The following is a 10,192-nucleotide window of genomic DNA, read 5'->3' as shown; positions in this document are numbered from 1 at the left end:
GTTCATGTCTTTGTTAAAATACCAAGCTGGCTTTGATTATGTCTTTCCATTTTCTTTCCTGGAGAGTTGCTGTAAACATGACTGTTGAATAGAGGATACTTATGAAGGTTATTGTTCATCAGTAATGGATTGGTTAGCAAAATTTTAACTCTGCGTGTTTCATTTAGGAAAATGTGTGTTACATATCCTGAATGGTCAAGCTCACCTAAAGGCTTACCAACATAGTTATGATGAGGACAAAGGACAGTTGGTAAAGTTTACTGGTACCATATTACTATAGCTTAACACCATGTCAACAAAACCTTTACATCATGAAGTAGGACATTCCTTTTTTTCTTTTTTTCCCAAACATGGTCATAAAAAGTCAGTTAATGAATAATGTCCTAACAGTGGCCTAACAGCTCAAGGTCTTTAATGGATTACTGCTGAACTAAAGTTTGAAACAATGTTGATGCAAAAATGACAGTGATTATGCAACAATAAGACAGACCTTTTCAGTTTTATAGAATGACATTCAAATGTGTTTCAAATTTCAACATAGGGAACCTTCAATGTTCTCACTTTGGTGCCTTTGGAGGTAGTACAGCATAGTCATGATCACATGAGCACTCTTTGCCTCTAATGACATGGTATATTCTCTGCCATGGAAGTTAAATCGTTTATGCCAATAGAAGAGAAACATAGAACAAATTTGGCTGCATGCTTTTGAAAAATGTAAGCATTTATTTATTATTATTATTTATACTTTAAACTGTTCGTACTGTTATTTTTTTGGGGTATATACAGTATGTTCACATTTTATATGCTGTATGCTAGCTAAACAGTCAAAAATAGAGGTTGTTTATTTGTTATCTAGATACAGTCAGGTCCATAAATAGTTGTATTATAGTGGACTATAGTGTACCAAGCACTAGAGTCGGGGTACTTGATCCTGGACTCTGACTCGAGTCCAGATTCGAGTCCAATTATGAACGTACTCTGACTTGTCACGCACTCGGGTAAATTTGTACTCAAACTTGACACGGACTCAGACATTTTGGACATTTTTCAGAGTACAGTCGAGTCCACTTCATGTGTAATGTGAAAAGAAAGATAAAAAATAAATAACATAAAATTAAGATAAGAAATTAATGAATGTCTTTACCAGGCCTGTCACGTTTCGTGACGTGAGGAAGTTCAGACGGATGCAAGCGCAGTATGAACAGGTTTTATTTAGGAGAGAGACAGGCAGACAAATCCAAAACGTGATCCAAAACATAATCCAAAAACAGGCAAAAGGTCAGGCGATCGGCAAACAGGCATACACAGGGCTAGGCAGGAATCAAGGTCGTGGTCACGGGATACAGGGTCGATAGACCAAACATGAAACATAAACAACAGCGAGGGACTGGTAGCAGAGAAACCAGCGTGAACTTAACAAATGAACCTAAACATGACATGAACTATGGCTATGACTATGAATTGAAACATGAAACTATGAACTGTGACTGTGACTGTTATCTATCGTAAGGACTCTAAACTAATCTACTATAACTCAATATTCCGCGTTGTGTGCTGGGAGGCGCGGACATATGGCCGCGGATATATGCGGACATAATCAGCGGTGTAATGGCTGACGGCTGAGGGCAATTCAGACACACATGAAACAACAACCAATGACAGAACGGGGAGGAGACATAACAGAAACATAAACAAATGCACGAGTCGAAATGTCACGATTGTCAACAAGGGAAAAGCAGGTGCTCGCGCACCTGCTCGTGCACGCGCGCTCACATGCTCCACAGCGCGCTGCTTAAAGGGGAACTCGTGACAGAACAACCCCCAAAGGCACTCCTCCCGGAGTGCCATGAAACATCCATCTCCATTGGCGGCCCCGGCCCCCTAAGCAGAATGTCCCAAGCAGAGCCAGGAGACCGCACGGCGTTCTTGGCAAAACAAAAAAGCAGAGTGACGTACACGGCAGAGCAGGGAAGCAGAGCGACGTCCTCGTCGGAGCAGGAAAGCAGAGCAACGTCCTCAGCGGAGCATGAAAGCACAGCAACGTCCTCGGCGGAGCATGAAAGCAGAGCGACATTCACAACAGAGCAGGAAAGCATAGTGACGTCCGTGGCAGAACAGGAAAGCGGAGCGACATCCCCGACGAAACAGGAAGGCAGAGCGACGACCACAGCCGAGCAGGCAGGCCGAGCAAAGTCCTCAGTGGAGCAGGGAAATGGAGCGGTGTACTCAGCAGTGCAGGAAAGCGAAGCAAGGTCCCCTGCGAGGCCAGGGAGAGGAGCGTGGGTCTCCGCGAGGCCAGGGAGAGTAGCGTGGGTCTCCGTGAGGCCAAAGGGAGGAACGAAGCTCTCCGTGAAACAGGAGGGGGGAACAAAGTCCTCCGTGGAGCAGGAAGGGGGAGTGACACACGGCGCGCAGCAACGAAGAGGAACGACTTCTTCAGCAGAACATAGGGGCAGAGCGACATCCCCTGGCATAGATGGATGGCATAGATTATGGATGGCATAGAGATGACCTCAGCCGAGCAGGAAGGCAGAGCGACGACCTCAGCCGAGCAGGAAGGCAGGGCGACGACCTCAGCCGAGCAGGGAAACAGAGCGCCGTACCCAGTGGTGCAGGAGTGCTGAGCAACGCTCTTGGCTGAACAGGAGTATCCTCAGCAGAGCGGGCAGACTGAACGAGATCCATTACAGGGGAGGGAGGGTGGGAGATGACCTCATACGGGGGCACTGAGGTCACCAGGTTAACCTCAGGCTTGAGCGGATCTTGGTCGGCCGTGTCGGTAGACTTGGGCTTGAGTGGAGCTTGGGCAGCTGGGTCAGTAGACTTGGGGTTGAGCTGAGCTTGGTCGGCCGTGTCGGCAGACTTGGGCATGGGCAGAACTTGGTCGGCCATGTCGGTAGACTTGGGCGTGAGCAGAGCTTGGGCGGCCGGGTCGGTAGACTTGGGCGTGAGCAGAGCTTGGTCGGCCGTGTTGGTAGACTTGGGCGTGGGCAAAACTTGGTCAGCTGTGTCAGTAGACTTGGGCGTGGGCAAAACTTAACTTGGTTGGCCGTGTCGGTAGACTTGGACGTGAGCGGAACTTGGTCGGCCGGGTCGGCAGGCTTGGACGTGACCGGAACTTGGTTGGCCGGGTCAGCAGGCTTGGATATGAACGGAACTTGGTCGGCCGGGTCAGCAGGCTTGGACATGAGCGGAACTTGGTCAACTGGGTCAGCAGGCTTGGATATGAACTGAACTTAGGCCTGTTCAACAGGCTTGGACATGAACGGAACTTGGTCGGTCGGGTCAGCAGGCTCGGACATGAATGGAACTTGGTCGGCCGGGTCAGCAGGCTTGGACATGAGCAGAACTTGGTCAACTGAGTCAGTAGACTTGGGCGTTAGCAGAGCTTGGTTGTCCGTGTTAACATACACTTGGTGGTTCATCCACTCATAATGCATGTGGAACGGCTGGTCAGCCTTGTTTGCCACGTTGACTCCCTTCAACAGCTTATCTAGGGTATAGCTCTGCCCTGGTTCTCCAAACTCCTTCAAAAACAGGTCCATAAATTGCTTACTGTTCTCCAGTACCCGGGATCTCATGGCTGCTAATTGCTGCGCCCAATTGTGCGCTGGGCCAAACAACCGGAACACCATGAACCTTATCACAAGTATTTGTAATCTTTAACCATCCTGTATGTTCTCCTCTTTCTTCGTTCCTTCTTATTTTGCAGGATTCTGTCTGTATTATGCTATTGCATAAGGCCTTTTGCCACATTCTGAGTTCCCACACACCATTTACATGTGCTAGGCTATTCTTGCCTGTTATCTTTTCTTCCGGATGCAATCCAGAGTGATCATTATGACCCTCTAGCCAGTTCTGAAACAAGGCTAGTTTTTCTGGTGTATACCTATGGGATGGAAGTTTGACAAAAGAGGTCAGTATTTTCCCTCTCCTGGTCCCTAGCCTAGTTTATACCTTTTCTACTAGGTCTATAGGTGCGTGGCAGGTCCTTGTGCTTACCACTTGCTTCATCACTGTAATTACTAGGATACCTTTTCCTTCTAATATTTCACACCTCCGACACTTATTTACTTCCCATCCATGCAGTCACAGAGGCAAGTCTTACCTAGCTCTCCATAAGTGGATGCACAGTCTGAACATTTTAGATAGTCACAATTCAGTCTGACCTCTTGTTCAAATATCATGGTTTTCGGGTATTTCACTCTACATGGTCCTCTACGCCTTTGGTTAAAGGGCCTACAGCTCCTTTCTTCCCAACCCTGGGTGTGGGGTTGTAGGCCTCCCTCTGGTTTTATATATTTGTGTTGTGCAGCTGCCCTTTGCTGGGGCCTTCCCTGCTGGGGAGGGTGCTGCGCTTGTTCACCATTTCTGTTTTGCCTTTCTCTTAATAAATCAGTATTTCTGTCGTACCTCACACAATGATCTGATAAAACCTTATCGTGACATTCTTTACCTAATAGGAGAAATTCCCTTCCTCTGGGTATGTATCCCTGTCTTATAGCTTTTTGTAGGGCTTTTAGGATATCCCTAGCCATTTGGCTGTTACAAACATTCCTAGTGTTTTGTCAGAGTGGACTAACTCCTTCTGTCTCTTTTCTTCCTCATCCTCAGGTATTATGGCTCTATGGATTTCTAACATGTCCCTGGTAAACCTGCAATTTATTCTTAATTGAATGAACTGTTCTAGTACTGTTTTGGGGATCTTTGCATGCACTCCATCCTAAAATATTTTTCTAGCCTGCTCTAGGAGGGAGCGCTTTGGATCAAACTTCAGTTGTTCACATTTCTTCATCCATTGGTCCTCCTTCATTAATTTCCACAGGCCTCTAGCACCCTCGTCCTCTTCTCTATCACTTCCTGATTCTCCCCGCTCCTCTTCCTGTCTTGCGACAGTTCTAGCGGTCCTGACCGGAGCTGGTTTTGATTTCTTAGTGCTAATTCTCAATCTACGGGCCTGTTCTACTGCCTGATCTATAACCTCATCTTCCTCATCCATATCAGGTGATGGATAGAAGCCCCTGTCTATGCACTCTTCTTCCTCATCAAAGTCTGGTTGTGGCATGGGAGTTGAGGCTAGAGGCATCCTTGGGGGCCTTTGGGGAGGATCTGGATTTCTCCAAGTCCCTGTCCTTGGGTTTGGCCTTGGACCATTATCCCTGTCTGCTCTAGCATTTGTTCCATTATAATAATGTTGATAGTGGTCTGGTGGCACCACCTGGTAGGCCAATGTGGCTACAGCATTTTGACCGAAGTCAGCTTCGGCTGCTAGTAAGTTCGTCCTAGTATTTCTGTTTATTGTGGGACCTTGTAATATTTGGAATGAGTTTCCTGTGTTTAACACAGTGTAAAGGGCCCCTTTGGTTAACCATGGGACCTCTTCTTCTTCCCACCTATCTTCTCATGCAAGGTTTATTGCTTCAAATGGTTTACCTGCGTGTGTCATTCTATATTGTACGTTACCGATTTCAGCCATGGGATAGAGTGGGGTAGGCTTATACACTGGGAAGGGGTTCTGTGCCTGAATTGTCTTTGCCCCCCAATCGAGTCGATGGCAGAAAGCGGACCAAAATATTGTGTTTGGGCCAATTTATCATTCCCTGCTCTTCCAGATGCCATGGCTTGAATGTTACCTGAGGTGCTTGGAGGTATGGATCTATGGGTGATGGCAGCTTAGGTAAGGGATCTATAGGCCCTGGCTGCGGCCCTTGTGGATTACTAGGTGGCCCTTAGTTCATTTGAGCCATTAGTCCTGCCTGAATCTGCCTTCCTACATCATCTATTGGGTATACCATCCTTAATTCTATTGGATCCCCTGGGGGGTCTTTGGCTGCTCGTTGAATTCCTATAATTGACTGTGCTACACAACCCATTAATATTTTTATTATATTTTTTATTATATTTTATTATATTACATTATTATCACCCTTACTCTTTCTGCTCTTCCTCTGTTAATTACTGACCTCATTATTTCAGCTATTAGAGGAGTTTTTTCCTCTAGGTCTGCCGTCGTAGGATTTACTGGCAGCCTGGGTCCTTCCACATGCCAGATTAGTTTGACTTTTAATGTGTGCCCTCTCCCTAGCTGCTGGGCAACTATGGCTCCTTTTGGGATAGGGCCATGTCAAGCTACGTAGTCAAATCCTGCAGCTTGGAAGCCGTCTCCTGCATTATCACAGATAGCCCTAGCTAATCCTCCTCCATGATTGAGGTCGGCATTAGCTGGGTTCACTAGTACATCCCCCTGCTCTTGTAGCGCATCGCCTGTAATTATCTGCACTGTTATTCCTCCTCCCATGGGTATGGGAGTATACATTCTGTTTGTATTCGTGGGTACCGGGGGATTGATAGGTTTAGGTGGTGGCGCAGGGGGAGCCAGCCTTTGTGGAGTTTGAGGTGGCAGCGTGAATCAGGTGGTGGAGGAGGAGGCAGGTTTGGATATAGGGGCACTGTGGAGACCTCATCAGAGCTAGAGCCCCCTCCTTCTATCTGTCTCCTTTTTGCCCTCATCCGTCTACTTAATTCTGCATGTAATGCCTCTGGTTCTACTCTACATGTCGCTGATGCCATGCTAGGGAGTCTCGGAGGTGCAACGCTTTCTTCTTTTTGCGGAGTTGTGATTGATTGCTCGTTCATATTGTAGACTTTTACTCTTAATTGTGATGCCAGTGGTATATTTCCTGGGAATTCCGTATCCCAGTTTTCAGTCTTCTACCTACTACTCTGTCATACAACTGATAGAGCTTGTAGAATTACTTCCTCTTACCTTCTCAGGAGGTGGAGTCTTCATGCCGCTGGGCTCGAGAACCCTTGAAGTCCTTTCTCTTTCTCTTGAGAAGTTGGTAACAAAGGAATTCACTCTTGAAGTAAGATATCCGAATCGTCCTTTATATGGACTTCGATTTATTAAAGAACAAAAGGATTACAAGATTAAGATTATTATCTTAACTCAGAATATAAAGAAATAAAATAAAGAACAACCGGAGACTACGCAGAGTCTGATAATGGTTTTCTTGTACAAGAAATTAACACGAGTAGGTCTTCACCCAAGGAAATGGCAATTAAACACTTGGCTTTCCTTCATATTTATAATTTTTTTGAGTGTGGTTTTGTGCACTAGGGTCCAGGCTAGCACACAAAACCACCATGCCTTCTTTAAGGTCACAGAATGTGATTACATGTTCTAGCTTTGAAGCTGCGTGCAGAAAAACAGGATGTATGCTTTCACTTGGTTCGTTTCAGTTTTATCTCTAGGTGCCCTAGCACCTTTTCTAATTCATCTACTTGTTTAGTAAAGGCAGAGGGTCTGGGTTCTTCATTACAATCATGAGCAGCTCTTTTTATTTCTTCTGTGTACCTTTGCCCATATCTCTGATTTAGTTGCCTAATGACTTCGGCTCTCCTGTATTTAACACGATCCTTCAATCTTTCAGCTTCAGCTCTCATTTGATTCAAAACACCTAATATGCTATCACATTCTTTCTCTAAGCGTTCATTTTTGAATATCAGCTTTTCAGTTCTCTTCACATCCAGCGTGTCAAGCTGTAAATCTCGCAGGTCTCGGTGTAGGAGCAGAACATCAGGAACAGCTTTCTTAGCAGCCCTCGAACCAGAAGGCTTCCCAGTCTGTCTTCGTTGCTGGGTACCTGGGGAATGGCTTGAGCCCTTTCTTCTTCTTCTTTGCCCTCTTTTTCTCCTGACGCGGATGTGTTTCCCCGGGCTGTCAAGGTTGAGGTTCTTTACATAGTTTAATCATAACACAGTTTAATCATAATTACGTAATATTATACATCAGCTATCACATAACCTAATACATCAGCTTGTATTTTACACTTAAGCAAGAAATAACAGAAGGGCTGAGGCTACATATTCCTGAGGTCTAAATCTCCTACAACAATATGGTTGAGAAAAACACTGTGATGTGTATGAAATTTCTATACTCCCTTGATGATGTATGATAACGTTTGTGTTCTTTTAGTGAAATAAATACCATTACATTTAAGACCATCTGAGTTATTCTTTTGTGGAGGTTAAAGTGTCGATATGTCAGAAGAAATGAAAAAAGTGTATTACACACCTTCAAATGCAGGGTCTTTTGGTGGTAAAAAACGTTTAAAAGACGGCGTTTTAAAATAAACAGGGGTTCGTGTAACAGATAAACAAGTGTCGGATTGGCTCGCTGGCGAGGATGCTTACACGTTACACAGAACTTCTCCGTTAAAATACAAAAGAAATCGTGTTTTTGTTTATGGTATTGATATGCAGTTTCAAGCCAATCTGGTCGATATGTCTGCATACACCAAGGAAAACGACAACGTTCATTTTCTGTTGACGTGCATAGACATGTTTAATAAATATGCATGGGCTCGGGTTTTAAAAACAAATCTGGTGTCGAGGTGTCTAAAGCTTTCGAATCTATACTGGATGAGGGCAGGGTGCCTCGTAAACTAAAGACAGATAATGGGAAAGAATTTTTTAATAAACATTTTCAAAGCATGACAAAAAAGTACAACATACAACATTTTGCAACAGCCAGCAATTTAAAAGCATGCATCGTCGAATGGTTTAATAGGACCTTAAAAGGGCTGTGGAGATATTTAACTGCTGCAAACTCCAAACGCTATATCGATATTCTAAAGACATCATGGATGGATACAATGCCAGCTATCACAGGAGCATTAAGATGAGACCTATTGATGTGAACAAAGAAAATGAATCTGCGGTGTATAAATTATACCTAAACATTATTACTGTTTTAAAAGCCCCAAGAAAGATGTTAATGTCACGAGTCTGACCCCCTTTCCCATCTGCATAACACCACTGAATTAGTGTTACGCTTTGACTTATGACTTATCTTCTCAATATTCATATTAATACCCTCTTTGTCAAAGTAATCAGAGATTTAGGATTCCTTGTCTGCATATGGCACAACGTGTGCGGGGAATCTGGCCTCTTGTTTGTATTGTAAAAATGTTTTAACATAGTCACAAAACTTGTGACTATGTTAAGCAAGTGGTAAAAAAAGTTTCTGACCGTTGTGGAAAATGCCACACCTCCTCCACTTTCATTACAACATAACCCTTTTCCACACCTTTCAACAGCTCGATGCTGACCCAACAGCCTGAAATTGCTCTTTCCTCATCAGTATGGCCACACAGGTCTGTCTGATTCTACTGTTCTGAGCATGTACGACAGAGTGGAAACATAAGCTTACCACCAGTCCTATAGCGAAGGACGGGGTGAAGCAGTTTTCGTGGTGGCAATACTGTAGCTTTGACAGACCCATAATAATTTTCAAGAGGTTCAAAATCCTTGAAAATTATTTGTGGATGTCCTATGGGGTAACATTTTTTGGCTTAGCAAAAGGGATACAAGCTTGTAAATCATATCATATTTTTTCACTAATGTCGACTTTGTGATGCAATTTGTATGCGTTAGTATGACCACCAACTAGAGCGTTGCAGAATCTTTCAGGATGTGTGTAAGTGGACATAAAGGCCATTACAGCAACATCGGTCTGTTTAAGGTTATTCCAATCACACTCCCACATTACCTCATCATCCAGACCATACGCTTTTGCCAATATTTCGACTTTGTCATCAAATCGTCTTCTGAGCAAGCCGTAGGGCACTTTTGATAACGGATGTAAATGTTTGGGGTTATAACGACAATCATGACCGTGAAACATACAACCGTTGAATTCGAAAGCGTATTTGACACCATCCTTTTCATAATCACCATCTCGCCGTGGTTTAATGCATGCTGAATGTATATGCCTCGTTCTGATTTGTGTATGCATTGTTATGGGTCAGGAAGTTGTTATGGTAGGAAGCGAGTTTTATACACGGCCATGCAGCACACTGCTAAAGTGGTGTATCTGAATGGGTCGAGTTAGGTACACTGTATGAATTCGTGACGGTACTTCATGCATGCCTCATGGAGCAAAACGACGTCATTCTTGCCATATGCGGTGAGTTCTTTTTAAAAATCAAACACCTTACCCGATACCGCAACATATCACTCATCAAACAGAGCCCTCTTTTTGTCAGACATTGTTTCATAGCTGTAGAAATGCTTCTCCGTGTATGGTCCTATGTAGTCTTTGTTTTCTATTCTATTTAACAGATGTGGAAAATGACCTTTCTCAGCACAGGTTAGGTTTAACGCAGCGGTGGTCATGGCCGGACGCATA

The sequence above is a fragment of the Ictalurus furcatus genome, chromosome 21 (genome assembly GCF_023375685.1).
Source record: "Ictalurus furcatus strain D&B chromosome 21, Billie_1.0, whole genome shotgun sequence".
In the NCBI taxonomy this organism is placed as follows: Eukaryota; Metazoa; Chordata; class Actinopteri; order Siluriformes; family Ictaluridae; genus Ictalurus; species Ictalurus furcatus.
Note: the sequence above shows the minus strand (reverse complement) of the source record.